This window comes from Amblyomma americanum, chromosome 1, assembly GCF_052857255.1.
Source record: "Amblyomma americanum isolate KBUSLIRL-KWMA chromosome 1, ASM5285725v1, whole genome shotgun sequence".
Taxonomy (NCBI): Eukaryota; Metazoa; Arthropoda; class Arachnida; order Ixodida; family Ixodidae; genus Amblyomma; species Amblyomma americanum.
Genome location: NC_135497.1, coordinates 10,660,794 through 10,686,008, shown reverse-complemented (window position 1 = coordinate 10,686,008; position 25,215 = coordinate 10,660,794). Strand labels below are relative to the sequence as shown.

The 25,215-nt window shown below is 50.8% G+C and overlaps 1 long non-coding RNA gene across 1 annotated transcript; it reads left to right on the top strand.

Annotated features, from left to right (window-relative positions):
• Positions 1-1,156: 1,156 nt before the first annotated feature.
• LOC144130520 (uncharacterized) lies at positions 1,157-3,214 on the top strand. The gene is made up of 3 exons (XR_013314136.1): positions 1,157-1,346; positions 2,147-2,282; positions 3,018-3,214. It is a non-coding gene; the product is annotated as an uncharacterized LOC144130520 (long non-coding RNA).
• Positions 3,215-25,215: the final 22,001 nt, after the last annotated feature.

The following is a 25,215-nucleotide window of genomic DNA, read 5'->3' as shown; positions in this document are numbered from 1 at the left end:
AGGTGAAGGGACAGGAGGAGAGGACTTGACTGATGTTGAGCAGAAACGCGCGGCAGGCAAGCTCTCATCCCTGCTGCTGTCATCAAGAAAGAGAAAAATAGTAAGCTCCAGGACATGCCTGCTCAGAAGCACGCGTGACGATTTTTACTTATCTCGTGCTATACGTGACGGCAACCAAAGTAGCATATTTTACCCAGTAGGGATTTACTGAAAAGCGATACCAAAAATGAGGCGCCTCTTGTTGACGACAGTGTAATTAGTCACGCATGCTCTCTTGTTTACTGACGCGCTTAAGGTAGGTTCGGCGCCTGGATATTCGGGGTGAACTGGCGCCAAGAAGTAGATGGAGTGAGAGGGGGGAGGGGTGTTAGGAGTGCCTTCATGGCATCAAGATAAAAGAAACAGCATATGCAGCGACGACAGCTTCACACACTCGCTTACCAGCTAGAGCGCCTAAACATCCTCGAAACTGTCGTTGACAGGAAAGCTTGATATTCTCATTAGAACTGCCCGAGTGGCAGTGCTTGGCGATTATGAAACTCCAGCTCTAAATAAGCAATTCTGACTGTTGGAAAAGCAATCGAGATGTAGAGTATCCGGGTGTACAGATAGCGCTGGAAATGTTACAACCGCTGTGAGAATGTAACGAGTGTTCGCAAGGCACCGAATTTCTCAGCAGATGAGCTGCGAAACATGACATATTTTAGCTTAACTAACTCCGATTCACTGTTTGAAACATCTCTGGTACCACCCTTTCTTGTTAGAACACCAGGTTTGCGGATTTTCACGCGTTAGTGGCAGTTTTGTCTTCCGAACGGCCCGCCGCCGCATTGCGCTCTATGCAGCCGAACGGGAGAGTGTGACCCAACATGTTGCCGTCGCGGGCAGTGTCCTCACCCTGAGAGCGGAGGCGAGTGGGCATCGAGGCACCCTGCGTATTCTACTCACACAGCGCCGCCGTGTGGCAGATGCGAGCGGTGGCGCTGCCGGCGCCCGACGGCCTGAGGAGAGTGTTCTCCCAGGCACAGAAAGTATAGGCACCCTGCGCATCTAACTCCCGCGCGACGCGCGCGCCACTGGCGGCGGCGCGCCGGCGCGCGCGTCCCTGTCAGGAAGGCGGGGGCAGTCTGACAGCTCGCGCTGTGTTGCACGCGCCGTCGCGAAGCAGTTGTGCGCCTCCTTTCCGAGCACAAAATGGCTAATAACAACAGCAGGACACATTGCTGTGTAGTAGGATGCAGTAATACGTATCTGAATTCGCCTGGGACAAGGTTTTATGGATTCCCGACGCGACACTGGGAGACGGAACGGCGTGAGCGCTGGATTCGGCTTATTCGTCGCCAAAAGTAAGTTTGAGCTCCTTTTCTTGTTCTCATACCATGCTGTAGACATAGGGACTCGTTGCAGTTTTACAGTGCAGGAAAAATCAAGTATTTTGGCACTGTCTTGATGCACTTTCGTGAACTTGTATGACGATAGATAAAAAGCGCCGCAGCATTGTTCCTTGCAAACGTGTAGCGGAGTATCATGTATATTTGTTGTTATTTTGAACTATGCAGCGAAGATGGTACGGATTGGATGCCTTCGAGGAAATCAAAAATATGCAGCAGGCATTTTGTAAGCAATGCTAAATCGAATGAAGAAGGGTACCCATCCTACGACCCAAGCATCTTTCCATCAGCGTACAAAAAAGCAAGCACAAGTGGTTCGTCCGGGCGTCACGACAGGTATGCTGACAAATGTATCAACTTCGGGTTCATTAATGTGTACTTGTTGTTGTGTTTTCGGGGCTAGATATTTTCTCCAAGAACGCGTAATTGGCCTGAAAAACGACAGCAGGCACATGGGTGCATGCAGGTGCGCTTGTAAAACTATCATATGTGTTCGCCACAATCTCGAACGTCTCTATTCCTGTCGTCTTGCTGCACATCTCTTAGACCATTTTAAATGTACTACGCTGCTGTATTTATTCCCCGTTCAGAGCGGCGTGTCACAATACTTTTTTTTTGCTCCGCCTGGTCGAGAGCTTAGTTGTTTTAATACATTGTGCTGGCGGCGGTGAGCGAAACGTCTGTTCGTTTGACGACTGACCTTGATTTCTTTTCTTTTTGCACTTCCGCTTAGTTTTGTTGCATAATATTTGCAGGCGAAAGGAAAGAGAGAGCAGAAAGCATGATCAGCAGATCGACGATGATCCTCGCCCACTGAATGCAGTTTCACCTGACGCCAACTCTCCACCGAGTGGCGGTGACGAAACTGCGTCACAAAAGAAGTTTGCCGATGTACAGTACTCACGGATTGAAATAGGACATTCGAAGCGCAAGCCTTGCAGTGCCACGCAGGCATGTGGTAAACCACAGGCCGGCTCGTTGGCGACTGGAAGGAACAATTCTGCTTTGTAGATGTTCTCCCCCTCGCGCCATACCACAATGCACCACCTTGGTTCCATGAGCATCTACGGGCGGCGCTCCATGAAGCGACGGCCACGCGCTCCGAATGTCCTATTTCAATCCGTGAGTACTGTACGTAGGTTTTCCTTCAAAGCAGCATTGAGCGTTTGCAAAACTGTGAGAGGTAGCTTATTTGCGCAGCGAAAACTACTTCACCATGGCAGCCAAGCCGGTTCCGGGGACAGAAAATAGGGTGCAGTGCTGTAGACACACATAATTCCTGCACATTTCCGCAATTTGTTGCTTTCGCGATAAAGGTAGTTAAGTGCAGCTCTACCAAGCCATTCCTTAGCAGGTACAACTCACTCTCCCCGCGCTGCAATCGCGAAGGAAGGGTGCGCCAAGGCAATTCATGTCAATGCATACACAGCGTACGGCTTGGACAGATGTCTTAGCGCTGCACCCAACTTCTCTTCCTAGGATAGGCAGCGTCTTCATGGTAGAGTTTTTGCTACGCAGGGAAGTTGACTCACGGAATCTTGAAAAGGATCAGTATGCAAGCAATCCGGAAAATGTTAACAGCAGCCGCTGACCTGCTACTTTTTTTTTGTATTTCGTGCATTGCAGGCATGCACGATGACCGACATGGAGCCCGAATGCCTTTCCGGGGAATTTACGTTCATCTCGACAACATCAAATTGCAACGCAAGTTGCTATGTGCACCACAGGACTTCCACCACCGCTGAACGCGGAACCTCATGTGATTCAGCTCAATTGTGCGACAAAAACGTGGGCCCTGTGCGGAAACAGCCGTACTTTGGAGGTTTTAGAGCACTCCATGGTAATGAGGCTGCGCTGCAATCCTTCACTGCGGTGTCATTTCAGCTCTTTTCGTTGCTCCTAAGTGTTCTTCCGCCAGGAACGCAAAGGTTAAGGGAGCTTTCCGTTGAGGACAAGCTTCTTTTGTTTTTGATGAAGCTGAAACATGGCTTGCCGTTTTCGTTTCTCGCTTCACTGTTTTGCGTGCACAGCACAACGGCGTCCAGGGTATTCAAGTCCGTTCTTGTGAACATAAAAGTACCAACGAAAGACTGGATCTATTGGCCGTCACGACTAGCAGTGCAGCCCACAATGCCGCCGAGCTTCAAAAGGCACTACGATACGTGCAGGGCTATTATAGATTGTACTGAAATAGAAACCGAAATGCCGCCAGATGTGGAGACACGCAACCTGTGGTTTTCCCACTACAAGGGCAGGTACACCCTGAAGCATTTAATCTGCATCGCACCGAACGGTTCAATAACTTTCGTATCAGAAGGGTACGGCGGAAGGACTTCGGACGCGACCATCACAGTGGACGGCAAGCTGTTATTCCTTCTAGAGCCTGGCGATGTCATTCTAGCGGACAAAGGCTTTCCGGGAATTCGCACTGACGTTGGGGTGCAACAGGCGACACTTGTGATGCCACCATTTGCGACGAGTGCCCAGTTTACGTGTTGTAGTATTCTTTCAAGCATGTCAGGTACTTTGCGAAGTAAAACTCCCGGAGCACCGGAATCGCTTCGGCGAGGTATTCTTCATCCCGGGAAATTTTAATCGTCAGGGAATCAGCTTCCGTGTAGACGTAAAACCAGCAGTGTTGAAGCTCCAGGGCGTACAGGGAGATCTGTATTTGAGCGTAGTAAGTGTGCTTTTTTCGCAGCTCCAGAGCATCGTTCTTTTGCAAATATGTCAAAAGTGGATCTGTTCTCAGCGTCTGACCTCTGCGACTGAAGGGACACTTTATCTCCAAAAGCACAGCCTCGTTCTCGTGAGTCCTGCGTTTCAGAACAGAATAATCAAATGCAGCAATGGAAGTTATTGATGTTCTGGCAAAATAGCAAAAAGGTGATATCTTGTACAAAAATTATTATATACTTACAGAAAGATTCCGTCCGGAGAGCACGCTAACCACGACTCCTTGCGTGAAACAACCAGGCCGAACAATGAAACTTCAACGCCGTGTTCATTCTCAAATGCTCGGCGGGCTTTGGGCTCCATCGCGATGCCGTATCGCACGGTCGGCCCTCCGAAGTCTTGCTCGAAAATGAGGGACCTCGCTCTTCTGTCAATATTTTCTGGCCGACAGCAAAGTACTCTGTAGGCCTGAAAAGAAAGCAAATAGCGCACTTCATAAATTTTGCAGGGTTCATTAAATGTAGACGTTTTTACACGGAGTTGTAATATACGCTCGGTAAAGAGGAATAATTCGTTCCAATTGTCTGGCTTGAAACAGCAAAAGAAAATTAGAGCTTAGAATAAATATTTTGCAGCCAAAACGATATTTCTGCGCCAAGGGCAAGTTTACTCACATTATCACAATTTTGTTTGCTCACAGCGAACTGCTATTTCCAACCTTTTACTGTGGTATGCGAAAGTTCTTTTATTTCGTAGTGAGTCCTCCGAATCCCCTTTTTTTAATACCCGCCGCGGTGGCTCAGTGGTTAGGGCGCTCGACTACTGATCCGGAGTTCCCGGGTTCGAACCCGACCGCGGCGGCTGCGTTTTTATGGAGGAAAAACGCTAAGGCGCCCGTGTGCTGTGCGATGTCAGTGCACGTTAAAGATCCCCAGGTGGTCGAAATTATTCCGGAGCCCTCCACTACGGCACCTCATTCTTCCTTTCTTCTTTAACTCCCTCCCTTATCCCTTCCCTTACGGCGCGGTTCAGGTGTCCAACGATATATGAGACAGATACTGCGCCATTTCCTTTCCCCCAAAACCAATTATTATTATTGGTGTTTTTTTTTCACCATTGGCGGCCGGCGGGTTTTACTTGGAATTTAAGGCCCTCGGAGGAGCTCGTTCGGCTCCGCAGCTGCCATTCCAATGACTGTGCCACTGCGGGGCCCACCCTTCGCGACGGCCAACACGCGCGCGCGGTTTCTGGTCTAACAATGGTCAAACCCGTGCGGAAGGCGTTTGCTTGACTCTTGCATTACCTCCTAGACAGGTTTTTAACTCATGGCACATTCAACAGACGCCGAGGAATGCGAATGGATCTCTGGGAACCCTTCCCTCTTCTTGCACCTGCGATTTCCGGTCATTGACTTCGCAACTCGTCCGAGCTCACACCTGAGGAAGCCCAAATTTTGCGCAGCAAAGAATCGCTTACCTTTGTTCCAGTTATGCGCGGAATCCTAGCTCGCATCCACTGCGCCTTGTCGTCCAGCGTCTTTTTGGACAGTGAAGGCACGTTTTCAGGGGCAACAGCAACATGTTCCTCATAAATCTTTGCCTCCACATCTGAAAGACTGGGTGATAATTTAGTACAGTAATCACATATCCTAATGTCGAAGAATCAGGGCACTTGTCCTAACTGTGTAGAAATTAAACAAACCTTGCAGTGAAATTCCGCTTTTTTAGCACAAGCTTTCCGCAAGAATCCTGCATGAAGTAGCTGGGGTACTCCTTTTCTGAACAATCTCAGTCAAAAAGTTTTACGTTGCCGGCAGGAGTTTCAGTGCGCACAGGCGCTTCACCACAGCTTTCATCCTCTTCTGCTTGTAAAAGCTCGTTTATTGGACATTTGATATCCCCAAAATATTGACGCACGTGTTGCAGCGATAACGACCTAGCAGTTGCTGAAAAAATGAAAAAAATATGAGCGGCAGATTACACAGCGGGTACATCATTTGAAGGGATAGTTTCAACAGGGAATTTCATATCGAAAACCGAAGGTGCTGCAAACGAGAATGTTATCAAGTCAGGTTTGCGCCGTTCACTCAAAAACTGGAGTTTTCTAGTTACCTTCAATGTTATGCCGCTGGGCCGTCTTCGAAAGTTTAGGGTAAACCTTCTTAAATGTAGGAACACCCCAGGCTTGCGGTTGGCTCGTTTTAGAGAGCGTTTCACACTGCTCCAAATACACGGCAACGGCAGCAGCGTGTTTGCATTTGCCTGCGACGCCTGCCTTGCAACTGCAGCTCGCGGCAACAAGCTCTCTACTGGAAGATAGCTGCATAAAAAAATAAAGTAAGATCGCAGCACTAACAGACATTAGATAGAAATATTTCTTACCGTTAATTTGATGGTTTTCGGTGGCGCAGTGATGCTCGTCTGCGCAATGCACCGGGCTGCTACTTCGCTCCCGTCGCACGACACCACCTCTTTCACGTTGTGTACGTGTCCTGCTTCAAAAAGCTTCGTGCCTTTCTTGATGTTTGCTCCTCTAAAGAATTTTTCCGCATCGTGAATAGCGCGAAATCCCGCCTCTACAATAAGTGGCACGCCGCTGGCAGACGCCATCCCTTCGAAGTCGCGAGGCGAGCCTTCCTGACAGGGACGAGGAACTGGCCGCGAGGGGCGCTGAACGCAGCGTCGACGGTGGCGGTGCCTGGCGGGTGCAGTGTGCCTATAGAGGAGGCACTGACTCGCCTATCGTGTTGTGTAGGCCTAGCTGGAGGAGTTTCTCGGTTGAGGTATTTAGGGGTAGGTGTAGTGCTGTCTTAAATGCTGTTCGGATCATGGCATCAAGGGTGGAGATTTCTGTGCCCTGGACTTTCAGGTAGGGGAGCGTGAAGAGAAAGAGGCTGAGGACGAAGGCATGAATGAGACGCATAGGTCATGCTCCTTCATGCCCCGGTGGTGTCCAGAAACTCGGCGGATTAGGTGGGATATCGACACCGCTGTCTGCTTGAGTTTCTGGATAGTGAGAGTGTTTTTCGCGTTGTTCTGTATGTGAAGGCCCAGTACCCGGAGAGTGTGTACCTCCGGGCTGTACCGGTTTTCCAGTTTCACGGTTATGAGGGTTGTGGGGCTGGGGCAGTTTCGGGTTGTGGGGCGGTGTATGAGGAGCTCCGACCTCTCCGGAGAGCATGAGAGTCCGATACTCCGCGCATGTGTTTGGGTGAGGGTAGCTGCCGACTGCAGAGTATTCTCTATGTCTCCATCACTGCCATGGGTGGTCCATAGAGTGATATCATCAGCATAGAGTGTATGCCGAAGGTGAGGGATAGTTAGTAGTTTGCGGGCTAGGGGGATGAGTGTGACATTGAAGAGGAAAGGGGAGAGGACTGATCCCTGGGGGGTGCCAACCCCACTAAGGGTGTATGGGCGGGATGTGTGGGGACCGAAGTGAATTTCGGCCGTGCCGGGTTAGTAAGGAATGCTTGAATATAGGTTCACATACGTTCTCCTATGTTCAAGGGGGAGAGCACCGCCATGATCGCTTTATGGTCTAGGCGATCAAAGGCCTTGGAGAGATCAAAGGCGAGGACAGCTTTTGTGTGGCCCGGTATGAGGTCTCAAAATATCCTTTGTGAGCTGGAGCATGGCGTCCTGGGCAGAGAGGTGGGGACGGAAGCCCACCATGCTGTGCGGATAGAGGTCTTGCTCCGTCATGTGTTGGGTGAGTCGGGAGAGTGCGACATGCTCCAAAAGCTTTCCCAGGCATGGTGTTAGTGAGATGGGACGAAGATTTGCAGGTGTAAAGGGTTTGTGGGGCTTGGGTAGGAATAAGATTTTGGCGTGACGCCAGGATTGCGGAAGGGTGCCCTCGTGCCAGCATGTGTTGAAGTACTCGATTGATCGTCCAAATTGCGGAGCATGCTATATGAGAAATTGTCAACTCCTGGAGTGGAGTTAGAGCGGAGAGTCAGGAGGGCCGCTCTGACTTCTGCTTCCGTAATCTCCGCGTCGAGATTCGCATTTGGGGTGCCGGCATAGGGGGGCAGGAGGTTTGAGGTACTGGGAGTTTTATGTGTGTTCCTAAGTATGTCGATGAGTGCGTCGGGAGAAAGTTCGGTCTTGTGTATAAGGCGTGTGACGTGGTGTTGTGTGGCTGTTTTGGATTGCGTGGGGTCAATTAAGTGATGGAGGAGTTGCCGACTGCGTTTGGAGGACAGATTGCCAGCCATACTGTCGCAAATTTGTCCCCAGTTGGATCGGCAGAGCTCCTCAGAGTGCTCAGTAATTTGTGTTTGCAGTGCGGCTAGCCGCTTTTTAAGGGTCCGATTGAGCTTTTGCCCTTTCCAGCGCTCTAGGATGCTATGGTGGGCCTGCCATAGGTGGGCCTGGCGAGTGTTGAGGGTGGGCGTATCTAGTGTGGTGTCAAGCGTTCGAGTATGTGCGGAGACATCGTTCATGAGTGATGCCATCCACTGGTCGATGTCTGTAATGGGAGCGTCAGGAAGGGCCGCCCGTAAGGTACGGACCGCATCCCAGTTGGTGAGTTTGTGTGTTAGGTGAATGGTCGTTCTTTGTACGGTACTGTAACGGAGAGGATGTAATGATCGCTCAATAATGTGTAATGTGTTGTGTTCCACGTAATACCCGCAAGGTTGCAGCTCAGTGTCAAGTCCGGGCTGGTGTCCGCGCTGACACTGTTGCCAATTCCCGTGGGAGTGTTGAAGTTGTTGTGTATTGTGAGGCGGAGCTGTTGTACCAAGGACCAGAGTCGCCTTCCTCGTCCCGTGGTGGCGCGGTAGCCCCAGTCAGTATGCTGACTGTCGAAGTCCCCTCCGATAATCAATGGATGCTTGCCTGCAATACGGTGGAGATCGCGTAGTAGCGTTTCCAATGAAGCCATCGGATGAGACGGTGTGTGCCATATATTTGTAATAAAAATAGATGGTGTGGAGTGGCCATCTGGTATGATTTCTGTGATCACGCAGGGCGTCTCGGAGGTGATCTGATGCGTTTGGTGTGCAATGGAGCGATGTCTGAGTGGGGAAGCCCTGGGTGTATTCGTTGCATCCGAGTGAGCGGATGTGTAACTGGGAAGTGTGGCAGGGGCATGTGTGTCCTGAAGGAGGAGGGTGTGGGGCGTGGGAAGTGAGGGGAGGGGTGCGCTCCGCCCGGAAGCGGCGGCAGTTTCATTGCAGAATTGATAAGGAATTAGGTGGTCGCCCCGTGTCACCACTTCGCGCACTTTTGCGTGCGCTCCCAGACACCCTTAGAGCGTGTGGGGGTAGCGGTCTCGGTAACAAAGGAGATGCCCTCGACTCAGCGTGGCAAGTTCAGCCGGAGACCAGCTACTAAGTGACAGGGGGGTTGGTCGTTTGTGCTCAGCTTTGCCGGTCGCAAGCCAGAGAATGGGTCGGAGCCAAAGGTTCACAAAACCAAAGCTTATACAGCGAAGAGACGATACAAAGGATTTCACTACCACTCGTACGAGCAGATACAAAGTGATTTACAACTACAATGCAACCCGTGCAAAGTAACAATCGAGAGATTTCAATTCAACAAAATGTTTGCACCTAAAGTGCACAAACAGAGAGAAAGGCAAATAAACAAAACACAATTTGTTCACCGGGCACTGCGGCAGTCCGACGACCTGAGGAGCTCGACGGGGCCGTCCTGCAGGTTGGCGCACGTTGCCTCGCTGGTCCTTGGCTGGGCGAGTGGTGTTCTCCCGGGAGTCGAGCGGGCGCGCTTCTCGGAAGCTTAAACGGCGGCTCGGGCTAACAGACAGTGGCTGCAGCCCCGCATTTATAGGCGCAGCCCGCGTCTGTTCGTCACGCCAAGGCAGGCGCGCACATAAACGCAGCTTCAACTGCACAAACTCCTTCTCCTTCTCGCGGCGGGCGCGCGACCCCATTGGTCGAGCGCGGAAATCACCGTCCAGAAATATCTACGTCATTCTCGGCACGCTGAGTCATCGGCGCAGGAGCGAAGGGAGAGGGTATCACTTTAGCGCGGACAAGGTACCCCCTTTGCGTCGACAACGAGCAAAAACTTCTCCGACATTCGAGAAAAATCGACACCGTGCGCGGCCATGCCCCCCTCGGCGCCGCGCCGGCGAGCTGAGTTGCAGTAGTACACAAAGCTACGCACTCTCCGGAAGCCCTTCCACGCCGTTTTTTTGTTTTATTTTACCGCGCGCGGGCACAATTGCTTAGGCTCAGCGCCAGTTTTTTTTCGAAAATGCGCCGAATTTTGAGACACTGCTCCTTCCTTTAAGAATATTGTGCAACAATATTCACAAAACACAAAATTCGTGCGCACATGCTTGCGCTCACAGTCTATATGGCGAATGCCAGAATACCACATGAATACAATGATGTCTGCACGCACAGAGCACTTGACAACCGTGAAGATTCACTTCAATACATGCCGCAACTCGGCAACACATTAGCATAACATTACACAGGGAGCACACATGTATGATACATACTTTAGCCGATACTTACACCTACATTTCCTACTTGCGCTTCCGTAATGCGCACGTGAGGACCTTCACAGTTGCCTTTTGTCGCCGCAAGGGTCTCTTCGACTCGCGGGTATTTCTCTCGGTCAACCTGGGCTTCTGCTTCGCCACACCTGAACCCTGTAGATATATTTGCCGTCTCGGAAAAGAATTGTGCGCTTAGGTATGCACACACAAACAAGGCAATTGATGGATTGCAGGGCACCTGCGTCAAAACACACAGGCTCACAATATTGACCGGTGTGAATACCCTCTTAGTCACATTCCAGAATTTGCCTGTGTGATCGAAAGGTAGGTGAAGTAATGTGCACAAAAGCACGAAGTACATGTCCACAACCTGCGCTAAGCTGAGCCTAGCCGGAGTTTCAGACACCTTGCCCTTTTGAGCTGACTTCCGCGTTTCGCTGCGTCCGTGTGACTATTCCGTGGCCTTTCGGCTTCGTACAGCTTTCTGCTGCAGTGCCCGTCCCTTCCTGCGGAAACGTTTTTTTCTTCCTCGGAATGTTCCTCCGCGGGACTCTTCCGATCTTCGTGCTTGACTGTCTGCTTCACTGCTCTTTTGTTTGAGCTAGCACGCTCGCGCTTCCTTCGCCACTTCTTTTTCGCTTGCCGATCACTGCACAGTTCCGAAGAGCAGGATTCGGATTTCTCTGTCTCGTGGCTACTTTCTGGGCCCTTCGTAAATTTGGCCCCTTTTATACTTCCCAATATGAGGTCGTATATGGGGCGCTCCATGCACAGTGCAGTTAGTTTCCCGCTGTAGTAGGGAGTCTGCACATGTACTTCAGCTTCCGGCAAGCGCTGAAACGAGCCGTCCACTAGCCGCACGAGGCTCTTCGTTCCAGTGAGAACCTTATCTCTCACTAATCTTCGTTTTATTATTACAGCGCTGTTTCCCGTGTCTCGCCACACTAATTGTTTTTGCTCCTACCTTCTCTTTCAGGATCGGCATTCTGTTCATTTCGGCATCGGGCAGCGCGTTCACTACGGCGTTCACGACTGGTACCTTCTTGCCGTTTTTCAGTTCTACAAAGCCATTTTCATCTTCATCCTCCAAGTGGTCCTCTGAGGACGCTCTTACACACGATACCTGGGGGATGGGATTGTTTAGGTTCAGACAAACCGCGGCTCTGTGCCCCCTTTGGCCGCACATAAAACAAACTGTTGGGCTACTGTTTGTAGCGCTGTTGCGGCAGTAAGATGCGTAAAGGCCTAACTTGTTGCACAGGTAGCACTTCGGTGGAGCCTTTGGGCTAAATCGGGCATCACGGCTGTCGGTTTTTCCCGCGCTCTCCGAATTCGTAATCTTAATCTTGGTCAGATTCGTTCCTCCTTGAGCTTCTAGAAATTGATCGGCAAGATCTAGCATTTCGGAAAGAGTCTTGGCTCTTCTTTCCTTCAGAAACAGCGACAAGCTCGGGTGAAAGCTACTCAGGAATTGTTCCTTGATGAGAAGCTCGCGAAGTTCACTGTATTCTTGTGCAATTTCTGAAAGTTCCATCCACCGATCAAAGTAGTGGCTTAACCTTGCCGCATACTGGGTTGCCGTTTCGCCATCTGTGGGCTTCCCTGTTCTGAATTTATCTCGGAATCCCTCGGTGGTGAGTCGGAATCGCTTAAGCAAGGCGGCCTTTACCTTTCTGTAGCTTGCAGCATCGTCCGGAGAAAGTCGCCCGAATACGCTTAGAGCTTCCCCGCTGAGATATGTGCTAAGAACGGTAGCACATTCACCGTCTGACCAATTCTGACTTCCCGCGATTCCTTCGAATCGCCTGAGGAACACGTCGAGACCGTCCCTTTTTTCATCAAATCTGGGGTGTAATCTGCTGGCATCTATCCGCAGGCGGCTGCCTTCTTCTCTAGTGCTATGGACTTCCGCTGAGTGGGTCGCAGCACGTTGGAGCTCAAGCTTCATGGCAAGCAGTTGTTTTTCGCATTCGAATTCTCTCTCTCGTTCTTAGCTTCTTCTCGAGCCTTTCGTCTTTCTTTTTCAACCCTCTCTCTCTCCTTTTCGGCTTCTTCTCGAGCGCTGTCTCTCCTTTTCAACCCTCTCTCTCCTTTTCGGCTTCTTCTCGAGCCTTCTGTCTCTCCTTTTCAACCCTTTCTCTCTCCTTTTCGGCTTCTTCTCGAGCCCTCTGCCTCTCCTTTTCAGCCTTCTCTCTCTCCTGGTTGACCCATTTCGTAGTTCAGCGTCGGACATCCCTATCTGGGTGCCAACCTCAACTAGATCCTTCAAGTTCATATTTGAAGAACGAACTCCTCAAAACAAAGACTACCTCTATACGGTGAACCTCAATAACCGCTTCAGCGCGGCACCTCACAATATCGCTCTGCTGCTAAACAACCGTTTACGACCTCTTCGTAAATTCCTTCCGACTCTTTCTCCGTTCTCTGAACTCAAAAAGCACCAAACATCCTGTCGTGGACGCCAGAATATGCCACCACTTCGCGCACTTTTGCGTGCGCGCCCAGACACCCTTAGAGCGTGTGGGGGTAGCGGTCTCGGTCACAAAAAAGATGCCCTCGACTCAGCATGGCAAGCTCAGCCGGAGACCAGCTACCAAGTGACAAGGGGGTTTGTCGTTTGGTGTCCAGCTTTCGCCGGTCGCAAGCCAGAGAATGGGTCGGAGCCAAAGGTTCACAAAACAAAACAAAGTTAATACAGCGAAGAGACGATACAAAGGATTTCACTATCACTCGTACGAGCAGATAAAAGCGATTTACAATTACAATGCAACCCGTGCAAAGTAACAATCGAGAGAGATTTCAATTCAACCAAATATTTGCACCTAAAGTGCACTAACAGAGAGACAAATAAACAAAACACAATTTGTTCACCGGGCACTGCGGCAGTCCGACGACCTGAGGAGCTCGACGGGGCCGTCCTGCAGGTTGGCGCATGTTGCCTCGCTGGTCCTTGGCTGGGCGAGTGGTGTTCTCCCGGGAGTCGAGCGGGCGCGCTTCTCGGAAGCTTAAACGGCGGCTCGGGCTAAAAGACAGTGGTCGCAGCCCCGCATTTATAGGCGGAGCCGGCGTCTGTTAGTTCTTGGCGCCAAGGCAGGCGCGCACATACACGCAGCTTCAACTGCACAAACTCCTCCTCCTCGCGCCGGGCGCGCGACCCCACTGGTCGAGCGCGGAAATCACCGTCCAGAAAAATCTAGCTCATTCTCGGCGCGCTGAGTCATCGGCGCAGGAGCGAAGGGGGGAGGTTATCACTTTAGCGCGGACAAGGTTACCCCTTTCCGTCGACAACGAGCAAAAACTCCGACATTCGAGAAAAATCGACGCCGCGCGCGGCCAAGGGCCCCTCGGCGCCGCGCCGGCGTGCTGAGTTGCAGCAGTACGCAAAGCTACGCACTCTCCGGGGGCCCTTTCCTGCTGTTTTTTTGTTTTATTTTACCGCACGCGGGCGCGATTGCTTAGGCGCAGCGCCGGTTTTTTTTTCTAAAATGAGCCGAATTTTGTGACACCCCGCCATACTGTAGCTTGAGTGGGGCGAGGGTAGGTGGGCTGGGTAGGGGGTTCTGTGGGGTAAGTAGATGGGAATGATGGGGGATTGTGTAAGTGCAGCGAGGGAAGGGCCTGCTCTATTGTTTGGAGGCGGGCGTCGTCCCGTGCAAGGCTTATCTCAAGGGTGTGGACCATGCGCGTAAATTCCGCTTCAATTTGTTGCTCGAAGCATTGGGACAGGTGGTCGATGAGGTGATTGAATTTTACCTCTAGACGCGCGTTCATTTCGGCGAGTTTAGCATCCATGCGGGCCTCTAAGGACTGAAGGTAGGTCTGGGTGACGGGTGGTTGCCCTGTTGTGCGTTTATTCTTGGGTGGGGGTGAGGCGGGTGTATGGGAGTCCGGTTGCTGCATGTTTTCAGTGGGTGTTTGAGGTAGCAGAGTGGGTTGCGTGGGAGAGACTATAGGCGGAAGCGGTAAAGGGGTGGAGGTGGGAGTCTCGATGAGAGAGATAAGACGACTCACCTCCTCTCGCAGGGCCTGGAGCTGCCGCTCACGGGGGTCCATCTGTGTGGGCGGGGGGGGGGGGGGGGTGTTGAGGGCTTGCTGGTAGCTTTGAGCCTGTTGCCTGCTACTCTGTCTCTGCCCAGGAAAGTTGTGGAGGCTGTTGGTCCTGGCTGTAACGAGACGATGAGCGAGACTTGCTAGAACGACGAACGCTGGCGCGGTTCGCGTCTCGCTACGGTTTGCGGGAGGTGTGCTGTTGCGGTGAAGCGGGCGGTGAGCGGCGTCCCCTTGTTTTGCAACCTTTTGTACCCGTCATGTGGGCGCCTCCACAGAGTATGCAGGCTGGGGTGCATGTCGGGGTGTCCTCTCGGGGGTGCGGGATACCGCATCTCGAACAGTTGTGCGTACGCTGAAGGGTACACACATCCGCGCGATGAACTGGTTTTCTGCAGTTTGTGCAAGCATCCAGGTGTCCTCTATATAAAGTGCAGTTGTGGAGTCCGCCTCCTTAGGAGATGATTCGGGGCACCGGACCCACCCGGAAGGTGATGAGGATCGAACGGGTGTGTCCCATGCGGCGTGAATCATTGATGGGGACGCCAGGGTTGCCCGTAATGAGGTCTTCCAGAATCTGTGCTGGGGTTTGTTCCCAGTAGGCGTTAGTGATTACTCCTCTTACTGCACTATCCGGGAGGGGGGCGATGTAGTCGGTGTCGGTGTAGGCTTGGGTTCGAATTGAGATTTGTTTGATAGCGACCAGGCATAGCGCGTCGGATTGATGCGGGGTACTCATCGTGCATGTGTTGTTGAGGGGGTGGATATGCAAGTTGGTGGCGTCTGGGGCTTGGAGGTCCTTGGCTGCAGTTATCAGGGCCAGGCGAAGCTGGCGCCGTTGAAGGTCGTTTAAGTCCCCCGTTTGAATGATACACAATCTTGTAGGCAACCTCAGTCAACGGCGGCTGGTGTTGCGACCTTTGCGCTGCGAGACGCATCGCGCGCAGCTGGGACGCTTGGTGTACTGAATCTGCAGGTCGTGAGCCGGTGGTGGCGTTCGCCTGGTCCTGGACTTTCGGTGCTCCTTTCTGACGGGCGGGTAAGCCCAGGATATTGTTCCAGTCCTTGGGGTCGTAGCCCTTCGGGTTGATTGTCTCTCCGATCACTTGGACCTCCATACTGTCGATGTTGATGAGGTAGAAGCGGCTTAGGCTTAGCGCACAGTGGTGCGAGGCCTAGTACGGCAGCTGATCGGCAAAGGGCGATTTTCGGCCCGTGGGCCCACTTAGGGGGACCGACGGCCACCAAATTTGAATGGATGGTAGCGCTCACCTTTACGAACGGTGCAGTGAAGAGGTGGGCACTACGTGGGTCGAAATCTGGACGAAATCGCCGTACTTGTACAGAGCCAATGCGAAGCGCGTTCGCACTCGCCGGCCCCCTAGCGGTCAATCTCTTGTTGGGGAATTGGGTTTATAAGGAAGGAAAAAATTTGCAACGGTTTAGCTCGGCTATGCCATGATATGCGTAGCGTGAGCTACGCTGAGCCACTGAGCATTAATTGCAGCTAAGCAGCAATTTCACTCTCCTTCTCCATGGCTATACCACTCTGACAAACGCATCGCTATATGTAGACCCCCACTGATATCTCTGCGCATGCCCACAAAATGAGAGGCGCTATCAAGGGGCTCCGGCGCAACGTCAGACTTAATTGTATTAGGCCCGATGTTACGCTAATTCCTGCTCCCTGACCTCCTGTTCGTTTTTATTATAATTTGTCTCACATTACCCGCCGCAGTGCCTCAGTGGTTAGAGCGCTTGGCTACTGATCCGAAATTCCCGGTTTCAAACCCTTCCGCGGCGGCTGCGTTTCACCTCCATTGAAATGCAAAGGCGTCCATGTGCTGTGCGATGTCAGTTCATGTTAAAGGGACACTGAGGAGAAATTGAAGTTGGCTTGTATCGATAGAATATACCAGCTCCTGATCACAAAAATGCCACTCTTACTGAAAACAAAACTCTTGTAAGGTAGAAAATAGCAAGAACCAAAATACAGGTATCGCCGCCACAAGCCGATCTCGCAAGTACAAGCGTGCTGACGTCAAAGGACAAGAGATGCCACCTTGGAGGAATTTTCCTTCCTACATGGAGGTCGCGAATCTCTGAGGCTGGCAAAGGAAAGTTGCACGGTTCAATATTGAAGTAAGCTTTGTTTTAAAACCGATAGTGCACTTTAATCACACAAGGAAGACAGACAAAAGACAACCTGAATGTTAAAAGCAAAGAAAATCGATGCTTGGCGGCGCCACAGGCGGCCAGGACAGTTTAGATTTGTTATGGCGCTTTGCGTCTATAAGCTTTCCGTGCCCCGCGGTTTTGTTTTTGACGCACGTCGATTTACAAGCGCCGAACAGAAGAACTCCAAGTGCCACTTAAGTGCTAGTTAGCCTTTGAAGGAGCTTGTTAAGGCTGGTCAGATGATCGCCACGGCCGATGAAAAACTATGATGGCACAATGGTCGGTGATCGTACAAGGCAGTTCGCAGTATAAAGAGCACTTGTGTCTTCGCCCGCTCGCCCGGCGAAACATTCCCGGCTCTGCCAGTCAACTTCGAACTACTTAACGGAAATCGCTTATTAGGGACGGGAGACAAGGTACAAGGCAGTTAAGAAAAAAAATTGCTGATGGCCTTGCTCTGTTAATTAGGCCAGGATATACGTAGCGAAAGCGCGGAGACTTCTTCATCGGAAGAGTACATTCACTAGAAGTGCCTTTATAGATGGATAACCTTGAGCCGTTGTGGCGGAGTGGCAGCGTCTCCGCCTTAGACGCCAAAGGCCCTGCTTGAATTTCGTGCCTCGGCGCAGGTTTTTTTATTCAGTAAGTGGGCGAGGGGTTTCAGTGGCTCCCATAGATGCCGCCATCGAATACGTTGGTTAGCGGTTAAGCACAGGCTCTGTTAAGGCGCGTTTATACGCCGGCGTAACGCGCGCGCTGCACGGCGACGTCACGTCGGCCAAAGCGAGACCCTCCAACTGCGCTTGACCGCCGACGCGTTCGGCGGCTTCGGCGCACATTGACCGCACTGGCGGAGCCCTTCGAGCATGTCTCTATTTCGCGCTGATTGCGCCAGCCGCCGCCGGCCCGGCCAGACCGATTCTGCTCCGCGGCGAGGTGCGCGTTGTGACGTAATTCAATAGCTTCGGCAGTTGGGCGGAGCTGTTCTTTTCGAGCTCTAGGCTAATTTAATCCATTCATAGAAAACATCTGAAGGTATATGCAAGTGGGCGAGAAAGCCCGATCCAGTGGACCCGTTGGATCCAGCAGAAGCCTTTTAAACGTCGTGCGTCGGCTTTAGTGCTTAGTTTCAAGCCGCCAACTCTAAACGCGAGCGCCCTTGAGCACCCATCCGTTTTTGTGGCAAAAAAGAAATAACCTGGCCCTTGCAACCGTGGGAGACCACGACGCCGCCTGCTGCGCCGTGCAACCGCGCGTTCAAGGAATCACAATCCGTTGGCCCCAAAGCCCCCGTCAGCCTCAGAGGGGCGCAACGCGCCGACCTTGTCCTGGCCCCTCGCGACTCTCCGCACTGGGGTTATGATATCTGATTAGCAACGGCTGCTCACTGAGGAAGGCGGAAACGATCCGCCACGCCTAACCTAACCATGCTCCTTCAAAAGCATCGCACACTCTCTGGGGCTGAGGTCGCTGAAATGCAGGTAGAGTTTTTGCGATAACTACGACGTCGGGTTCGGGAACGGGATCCATCGTAACGCTGGCAAGACGCCGGTGCAAACGTAAGCGAAGCGACGGTAGCGATCCCCCGTTAGATGCCTTCAACGTGCGGCGGTGGTAGCTTTCATTTCGGCAGCTGCTAGACCGCACCCCTAGCTGCCAGAAATCACGGAGTCTGCGTTTACGTCACGTTCCACGTCACTCCGTCCTGTGACGTCATAAGAGTTATCCGTGACGTCATAAGAGTTCTCGAGTTTGAATCGGAGCGGCGGGAAAAACTTTTTCAACTTCGAATCCAAATTTCTTTGAAATAAATGCGTCTTTCGATCGCGGACAAGCGGCAACAAAGCCATGAAATGCCGAACTATAAGAGTTTTCTAGAAAAAATTGATAGAGTTCTCCTCAGTGTCGCTTTAAAGATCTCAAGGTGGTCGAAATTATTCGGTAGCCCTCTACTACGACTCCTCATTCTCCCTTCATTCTTTCAATCCCTCCTTTATCCCTTCCCTTGCGCTGCGGTTCGGGTGTTTGCCGAGATATGTGTGGCAGATACTGCGCCATTTCCTTTCCACAAAATCCTCGCGCATGCGCAGCACGGCTCTCCAGGAATTACGCGAAACTGCTCAACCTCGGCCAGTGTAGCTCTCACGCTGCTGCTGCGGCTGCCGCCGCCGCTGTTGCTGCTGACAGGAAGAAAGGAGAGGAAAGTGCACGGGCCTACCTACTGGCTCAAGCCAAACCACACTCGCTGCCGGGTGCAGAAAGTAAGAGAGTTAAAGGATAAGAGAGCAAAGGTAGAGAGAAAAGGCGCGCTAGAATACGCCCCGGGCCGATCCCGGAGGCAGTGCAATACCGGGCCGACACGTGCCAGAGTGACTCAAGCCGAGCACTCCGCCATATTCCAATATATGTCGGATCCAAGTACCCGCAGCAGATATTAAATCATGTATCAGATATCAAACGCTACAAAAGTAGGCGTCTATTGACACATGAAGGGACGGCATGGGTGGTCTAGCGACGCTTTACACTGCTTTGTAGAGGCCACTTCACATATTTGTCAATATTTTCCCAGATGCCCTTCGCTCCGGCTTTGGTCAATGCACGAAATTCCTCGCCATCGTGGATCCGTGGACACACGGGCGATGACGACGGGAACCAGTCTGCTCGCAACGCGGCTCTGGAGTCTTGTTCCTCCCTCCGCTGGAATACCCCGCCGTTACCGACGACCCTGCTGCTATGTCCAACAACTTGGCTGGCCTAACCTGCAGACTGGAGCTTGCCAAACAGAGGAGACGTGTACGACTTACGGCCGTTACAACACCGGGTTGCCTTGATACCTGAGCTGTTTTCACACGGCATGAGCAGATCTTCATTAATAAGATCATCGTCGATGCCGCCTACACAGTGTTGTAGGCGTTACCAAAAAAAGTAACTAAATACGTTACTCGTTACGCCAAGAAAAAAGGAATGCGTTACCTTTACTGTTACCGAAAAAGTACCACACGTTACGTTGCCGTTACTCCATGTCCATAAATTTTAGTTAGTGCGTCTACGCCTTAAGAACTCACGATAAAAATTTTATAAAGCGCATATTTCACATAAAACGTCTAGCCCAAACAACAATTTTACGTGAAATCCTGATTTAACGAGAATACTTTGTATAAATGTGCAGGAGCTTAGCAATGTTATAGAGGCCTAAAGTTGCCTGTAGAGTTACATGTGATGGATTCTAAATTTGTGGCACATGGTGAAGCCATTTTCTGAATGTGACATTAAACACAAAATGACATTTCATCATCAATTCTAAATTCACAAAGAAAACATAGCTAAACTCTCAACAAATTTACAGGAATTCTGAAAAATGACATGTTCAAAAATGCTCGCATGCTTCCATTCTGTAGAGAGTTGTGTGTGTGAGTGGTTCGGGAAGAAGAGGTAGTTGAAGGCAAGTATGTGAATGCATGTTCGTGCACGTGTTACGCGCCTTATGGGTATTCTGTCTGTTTTTAGTGGGGTGCGTCGTCAAAAGCAGGTGATACAGATGAACGATGTGCGCAAAACATTCGACGCACCACATACAAGAGAGAAACACAAGGACTGGCGCAACACTGACAACTATTTCATTCTTCTCACACCAATGAGCGACTCAGGTAGCATGCGCTAAATGTGAGGAACAAAAGTGACAAAGGTGCACATCTTGTGTCACACATTATTAACAGCAGCAATTGTGCACCGCGATTCGATGAGACGGCGATTCCGGTCAGGAGCAGAAACGAACACGCGCGGCTGGCTCTCGAGGCATTCCATATTAAGAAAAAGGCTGAAGGATGTGTTAGCGATACTTCCTTATCCCTTTACCCTGCCAAATTAAAGTTTTTGTGCTCGCATCGTCGCCAGTAATCTCGCATGACTGGAATTTTTGCTAGCTTGCGCAAGTGTGGAAAAAGGTATATCTATGCGTTGGTGTGAGAATAAAATAGTTGTTAGTGTTGCGCCAGTCCTTGTCTTTCTCCCGTGTATGTGATTCGTCGAATGTTCTGCCCACATCGTTCATCTGTATCACCATGCACCAACAAGGCCCAACAGAAGTGTCAAGAGCAGGTGTTTTCTGGCATGCATGCGAGCTGCAACAGAGGTCGCCGAGGGCACCTGTTTGTTTATTTTGAGCATCAATTTAGGTTCTCTGCGTTTTTCTAAAAAGGGGGGGGGCGGGGGGGGGTCACAACTGGAACAAAAAGTAACTAGTAACGTGGCACCTCACGTTACCGAAAAATGTTAACGTAAGTATGTTACCCGTTACAGATCCCAAATGGTAACGAGTACGTCACTGTTATTGAAAAAAGGAACGCGTTACCGGTAACGGCGTTACCTGTAACGCGTTACCGCCAACACTACGCCTACACGCCAAACATCATCCGTAAATAGCTTACCGGCCCTCGCTGGCATCTAGGGGGCAATATTGACGTTATGGAGTGCCCGTACTGTGCCTGTAGGTGTCGTGCTGACCGGTACCAACTAGTTTGGCATTGTTCAGTGTTCCGCAAGGGACGCGACGGCATCGTCGCCAAGCATGGTTTTACCCGTTTAATAAATTTTCTCTTTGTTGCTAGGCGCCAGCTACGCTGGCTTTGCCGAGTTGAATTGTTGCTAGAATCCCTGTCGGATCCCTCAGCGCCCTTTCTGCGTGTTTCAAGCGAGGGGCGTCCCCGTCAGTAGCCATGGCGCTGTGCACTCCTTCGAAGGCTCTAGTCTTCTAATGAGCCGTCCCTGCACAGACTAGTCCGGAAACCGTCGTCGACGCGGCGGCTTCCTGGCTTGGATTGCGGGAAGTGTACTGTGTCCAGCACATGGGCGCCCAGTTCCTTCAAGTCACTGTTTAATCTCCGTTTCATCTTTCCTAAATGCAATCGAACCTCACGTGTCGCCTCCGTGAAAAAAAAAAATTAGGCAGTGGCTTAGCTCTGGTTAAGCCTGGATATACAAGCGAAAAGCCAGTCGTACCACTAAGTCGTACCACGTGGTCGTTATAACGGCGAGTCTTGGGATTTTTCTCTTCTGACTCTCTTGTTTCCTCTTCCTCACTCGCTTCGCTGCTGCTGGCTGAATATGCGGCTAGACGCGCTTTTCGGCTGGCCGGCGTTATTTCGACCAGGTGAAAATAACGGAAAGCCAAGCCAAATCGTTATGTCGACCTGGTCGTAATTACGAAAGCGTTATTTTCACCCATGGATTATAGATTGGCTTGGCGTCATTTGTGATTTGTGGATCGCGGTCGTGCGGGCGCGGACGTTTTGCATCGCTTGCTTGTTTGGTCGGCCTCTGGATGCTCTGGACGTGTGGTGTGGCACATTCGTTGTGAAAGGACGCTTGTGTGGTTTGTGTGCTCGCACTTGTGTAGTGCCTGTGCCTTCGAAGGCGCTCCAGAAAAATGAAAGTCTTTTCGAAGTTTTCTCAGGAAAATCTTGTCGTAATTGACCGTATGAAAATACGCTTTCATTTCGCGCAATTTATGGGTTGTTCGAGTGGCCATATGTGCGCTCATTCGTTCCGAGCTTTCGTCCTGATTTGTGCAGAGTATAGGCAAGTCATTAATGATAATTCTTTACAACGTGTGGCAATGGTCAGAAATACCATCAGGCACGGTGGTTGTGCAGTCCCCGAGGCATCCTTCAGTCGAAGCGAGCAGCGGTCCCATACGTACTACAGGGTCGTCCACCCTGAACACGCGAGTGCGTGGCTGCACTCTCTGGAGGGCCGCTGCGTCCGACACGGCCACTCATCGCAGTCGAGTGGCGCAGAAGTTGGACCTGGGCGTGGCGCTTCCCGTCATTTGCCACTTCGCTTCCATGCGCGGCCGTGTCGGACGCAGTGGCCTTCCAGAGAGCGCAACCATGCGCTCGCGTTACAAGAGAACAAGGCTGCTAGTGGCACTTCGACAGGACCAGATGATATTCCGACTATGTTAATAAAGAAGCTAGGACCAAAATCTAAGCAAACATTAATAGATTTAGTGAACAAAAAGATAGTGGATGAATGGCGATCAAGTAGAATGAACATGATATATAGGGGAAAGGGGGACAAAGCTGACATAAGCAAATACTGTCCCATAGCAGTGAGGTGTGTGGTTTATAGGGTGGTGATGCAGATTATAAAGGACAGACTGCAGGCTTTGGTGGAGAACGAGGGGGTGCTAGGGGAGCTACACAATGGGTTCCGGAAACAGAGGAGGTTGGAGCTATCGACAATCTGTTTTCATTGACGCATTATATAGAGATTGCTGAAAAGGAACACATGCACCTGTGGATAGCATTTCTGGATATCAGGCGAGCCTACGGCAACGTTATTCAAGAGGATTTGTGGAACATTGCCCAGCATGGCACATCCAATGGTGATCAAGTAGAATGAACACGATATATAAGGGAAAGGGGGACAAAGCTGACATAATCAAATAACGTCCTTCAGAAACGCACTGCGACGAGTCTCAGTTAGCCTGAGAAGCTGTCTGTGGAAGGTATTTATCAATGAAGAGGGAGCATACCTGGAGCGTGCGAAGATGCGGTACGCGTGCGCTTCTTCGCTGCTATCGCGGTGACCGCATTAATCCCATAGAATCATCGCTATATTGTAATCTAGAAATTGTGTATTTCAAGGTGCAGGCGACAAGAATAAAGCGGATGGCAGAAACAAAACTGTCGGAGCGAACCCACGCAAGCGAATTGCGTACAGCGCTGTTTGTGCCTTCTGCCGCGGCATAGTTTCGTTTTTGTGCTGTCGTTCGCGCTAGTGTCGCAGTGTCAATGTAACTGTGCCAACAGACACACAAAAAATCACATGGTCTGTCAGTATGTTGGCGTTGGCCTGGGTGCTTCCAGACGTCGCCGAACGCAGCGGCGAACAAGTGCCTATATAGAGTACGTGTATAGTATCGCTTTTTCTCGCCGGCGTCGCCATTACGCGCACATTGAACGAATTCCGGGACGGTGTAAACTACCATCGTGAGATGACTTTCGCGACGTACGACAAAGAAATTATGCAATAGTTGCATTATTTAACAGATATAGGCGATCGAGTTTCAGTTGAAGGGGTTTCTGTGGCAGCTGGACTATCTGGCTCATGTGAATAAAAAAAAAACGTACCGGGAAAAACGCACGAACCGCGAACGTAACAGCGGGTTCTACTAGATGTTTGTTTTGCAAAGGGAACAATTAATCCTGCCTCTTTTCATTGCGAGGGCTAGAAGCGCCAGATGCGGAATTCCATCTCGAATCGATATCACTGTTTAGCTGTGCCGCATGCAAGCACTATGATCAGTGCGTTTAGTGGTAAAACCTTTTATGCGCGATCATTCCTCAAACACACGCTCACACAGAGAATTCTCGTTGTTTCGTGCTCACTTTTATAGCTCAAACTTTCGGTCAATCTATTGGAACTGAATTAAAAGCGCCAAGAGTGAACGCGTGCGTGCGGCGGTGGTTTTGTAGTCGTGCTCCCTTTGAGCAGTCTCATATATAAATTTGTCGCTATATTAAACTTTTCAGATTTTCGACAGGTCTTTTGAAGATGAAGACAATATATCCAACGGTCATTACGTTTAGGGACAAATTGCGCGCGCGCCATGGGTGGGAAATATATATATAGCCACGTACCAATGGTCAGGCATTCGACGCCTCGATACTTCAAAGTATTAAGTGACCGAAAATTTGTTCAAACTATGCTGATTAGAAACAAAGGGTAAGGGGACCGAAAATAGTTCTTTACGCTGACTTCGGAATAAATTTGGGAGCCCGACCATGGGTTGGTACGGGTCTTTTCATTCTTATGCGACCGCTCATCAGCACTGCAGCGGCGCCTCATAGATTCCACGAAATAGGCCCCGCATACGGTAAAATAAACTGGTTCCACGTCATGGCAGGAACAGGAGCGCAGCTGGGGAGAGAATCGAAAGCACCGTGTGACAGGGGTAGTAGACGAGTGGTTCTCCACGATGGCCACATACAGCGCGCTGCATCGCCATGCTTCATCGGTCAGGACAGGTAAGCTGTACGGCCGTAGCGTGTGCTTATATTACCGGCAGCTTTGTCGCACTGAAATACGCGATTTTGACGGGAGCAAAGTGCCAGATTGTAAATACCGTCGGTTTGAATTAAGCGATTTACCTGTCTACAGTACACACCTTACATACCCCTCTGGCAATAATGGCCCTCAGCAGCTGAGAAAAGAAAAAATTGATATTAACAGGTGATGCGAATTCACTCAGCTACCGTCCTGCTTGAGGAAAGATAGGTTACAACAGTAAGAGAAGACTATAAATCAAATTTAGAGAACATTTAGGGCCTCTTGTTAGCAGTTAAAGCCCGATATTACCCAGTTTGTGCACCCAAAACATAAATCACGAAAACCAGGGTAAGCCCAATTCCTGCTCAAAAAGTGCCTTAAAGAGAAATGTAAT